At 40.9% G+C, this 3,385-nt stretch overlaps 1 pseudogene; it reads right to left on the reverse strand.

Annotated features, from left to right (window-relative positions):
- Window positions 1-2,781: 2,781 nt before the first annotated feature.
- LOC121140125 lies at window positions 2,782-2,934 on the reverse strand (annotated as a pseudogene).
- Between the last annotated feature and the right edge of the window lie 451 nt (window positions 2,935-3,385).

Here is a 3,385-nt window from a genome sequence, read left to right on the forward strand (position 1 = left end):
ATTGGAAATCAAAGACTCCTAAAATTTGTGACTTCCTGGAGGTCTTACTGAATTTATATAGGGCATTTGAAGCAAAACACAGGTTTCCATAGTCACAGCCCCACTCCAGTGACAGCCCATACAATACGAAGCATGCTCTATTGCTTTGGGATAGAAGCAGCACACTTAACCAATTTGGAAATCCTCTCACTGTGTGTAGATGAGTAGAAAATAGAATGTGAACTTTCCAAGTTCAAAGTCTATTTCCTACCGGGAAAATGAGACATCTGGTTCATAGTTAAATAAGATGGATCCTTAGGGATCTTTGACAATGAATTGCTTTTCTAAATCTGCCTTTTAGTAATTTAAACATGCATGCTTCGGAAACATATGGATTGAATGCACAAAAACCTGAGGATGCTGTTGGACTGGTGAACAATGAGGAAATCTTAGAATAATGGGGACAAGGGACTTTGAAAAGGCTGACAGTCTATTCTGTCTTACCCTTTCTCTGCTTAGCTTGCTTCCATCAAACAAGAAGTATGTGGTTCTCAGCACCTGCTGTGTTCTTAGCACCTGTTGCGTTGGGTGACAGTTAACAAGACAGAAGAGGAACAAAAATAATCAGGATTGTTGTTAGATGACTACGTTATTTTGAAGAAGATAGGATTCTATGAATCAAACATGGTCTGGTAACCCAAAACTATAAAGGAGGTCCAGGGACCAGATTATTAACAGTGAACCCCATCACCTTCTGGAAAATGGAGGAGACTTCCTTCTACTGTGCACACCGATTTTTACAATCAAGCATTGGAGAGAGATGAGAGCAGGAGTTATATAAAATACTTAGATGCAACCCATCTAAATTACTTGCTATTAGATGGATTTTATGATTGGTCTTCTGAGGATAATCTATTCTGCATTAAAGCTATCTGAAACAAAGATGTGCCCAGATCAAAAGCCTTATTATTCCCGATCCGGTCTCTGAGCATGCCGCTGTGTGGTGCATGTGTGCCTGTGTTTATGTGTGTGTTGGTTGAGTGCTCATCAATAGAAACTTATAAGCACAGCCTTTTACTGCCCATAGGTTGTCAGCTTTGTAGACAGGCTGTCAGTCTTGGTGTCTGCCCACATGAAAAAAGTGTCATAAAGACCGCAAAAGAGGCTGTACCTAGTGGTCCTGAAAAATCAAATTATTCTACAATTCTAAGGAGGCAGAAAGCAGATTTGTTGCAAGAATATAGAAACACTGAAAGGTATTTCAATACAAAAGTTGCACTTGAGGGTTGGGTCTGGTGGCAAACACCTTCAGTCCCAGTACTGGGGACACAGACAGTCTCTATGGTTTCTAAAGTACCCTGGTCTACATAGTGAGATCCAGGCTAGACATGGCTATATAGTGAAACTCTGACTCAAAAAAAATAATTTTGAATGTAGTGGGCCCATGGTGTGCATGCCTTTAACCCCAGTACTAGGAAGTTCAAGGACAGTCTCAACTCATATTTTGCACACTGTGAAGATGATTGGTCTAATAAAGAGCCAAATGGCCAATAGTTAGGCAGGAAGAAGTTAGGAGGGACTTTCAGGCAGAGAGAAAAGAAGAGGAGATGAATCTAGGAAGGGGAGAGATACCAGAGGAGACAGAGAGGAAACAGGACATGCAGGAGGAGAGTAAAAGCCATGAGCCACTTGGTAGCATGTAGATTAATAGAAATGGGTTAAGTTATAAGAGGTAGTTAGAAACAAGCATAAGTTAAGGCTGATCTTTATAATAAATAAGAAGTCTCGATGTCATTATTTGAGAGTTGGTGGTACAGAAAAAGTCTGCAACACACAATTGCACATAGAGAGTTCCAGGCCAGCCAGAGCTGCATAGAAAGACCCCATCTCAAAAGAATAGTTCCAATGTGACGCTGGGTTTTCAAATAATTCAAAGCTATGCTTCACTTGTCAAGGTATGAACAGACAACATACTTTTCCTTTTCTGTTTGTTTTGGGGTTTTAAGACAAGGTCTCATTCTGTAACCCAGGCTAGTCTGGAACTCTCAGCAATCCTTCTGCCTCCAACCTTTTCAGTGCTAGGATTACACGTATGGAGCACCATGCCCAGTTCAAGAACACAGCTTTAACATGTTAGCATAATTTTTATCTTGTAAATATTTAAGCATATGGTTATTGGAACTCCCTTCCTTCATTTGTCCTGACCTCACATATGTTGGGGGCAGGTTTGTCTGCCACAGAGGCTTTGCAATATGGAATCTGTTGAATGAATGTGGTAGGCTGCTGCTCCCATTCAGGTCTGTACTTCTATTTGAGTCTAAATGTGATTATGTTAAGTCCTACCCATCTCCCTGATATGGAATAGTGAAGATGGCTGTAGTTTAAGTACTCATCCTACACTGCACGAGCTCCCTTCAACCTCCAAGAGGCACACCCATACCCATGATGATACAAGGTGAGCTTTGATTGGTTTTGCCTGGGGAAAAACCTGGATATCTTGGTAACACTTTTTTTTGTTTGGGATGCTGCTGACCATCAAACCCAAAGTTTAATGTTCAACACCACTAAGATGCATCCCCAGCTCTTCCATCCTCACATCTTGATTATTAAATCAATCCTCTGATGTAAGGTCATTGTTATTTCCCTGGCTTCTTTCCCTGTCATTCATGGGATTCAAACAGACAACTCTGACTACAACTCAGCTTGCTTTCAAGCTAGCTAGGTGGTCCTGAGCTCCCAATCACTACTAAGGGTTGGGCACACAAGGAAAGCTTATATTTTTGTTTTATTTTATTTTTATATTTAATGTTTCCTTTCCCTACCACAAATTATGCTATCTGGTTTCCCACATTTGAGAAAATCCCAGGGGTCAGCACAGCTGTGTGCACGGGATAAGCCTCATTTGGAGGAAAAACCACCTTCTTGATTATAGTATCTCCCCTGCCAGGTTGTTATTAAGGGAAGCTTTAGAGATGATGAGAGGAGAAGGGAAGACATTTGCAATAGAGTACCTGGAGTGTGGACAGGCCCATTGGCAAAATAAACAGGACGAGGCAGAGCTTGGTAACAGCCCAGTGCATGGCACATACTTCACATAAAACAAATCTGAATAGAATGAAAAACAATAACAAAATAATCAGTAAAAAAACCACTAACAAGTAACCAGTAAAGTAGGGAATACAGCTATGAAAAAAGGGTGAAGTGTCTGGACTCAGTGCTAGGGGTAACTGGGTGCTATTGAGAGTTCTTGAGCAGAAGAGTGATATGGTAAATGAAGTGCTTCAGGGATTTATGTCTCATATAGAAGAGACAAAGAAGACCCTGCTGTTTCCTTCTGCTTTCCCCAGTTTCCTGTAATATGTTCCTCTGTTTTTCAACAAGGGAGATCTCAAAGCTAGAGGGAAAA

Source organism: Mesocricetus auratus, unplaced genomic scaffold, assembly GCF_017639785.1.
Source record: "Mesocricetus auratus isolate SY011 unplaced genomic scaffold, BCM_Maur_2.0 Super-Scaffold_100003, whole genome shotgun sequence".
In the NCBI taxonomy this organism is placed as follows: Eukaryota; Metazoa; Chordata; class Mammalia; order Rodentia; family Cricetidae; genus Mesocricetus; species Mesocricetus auratus.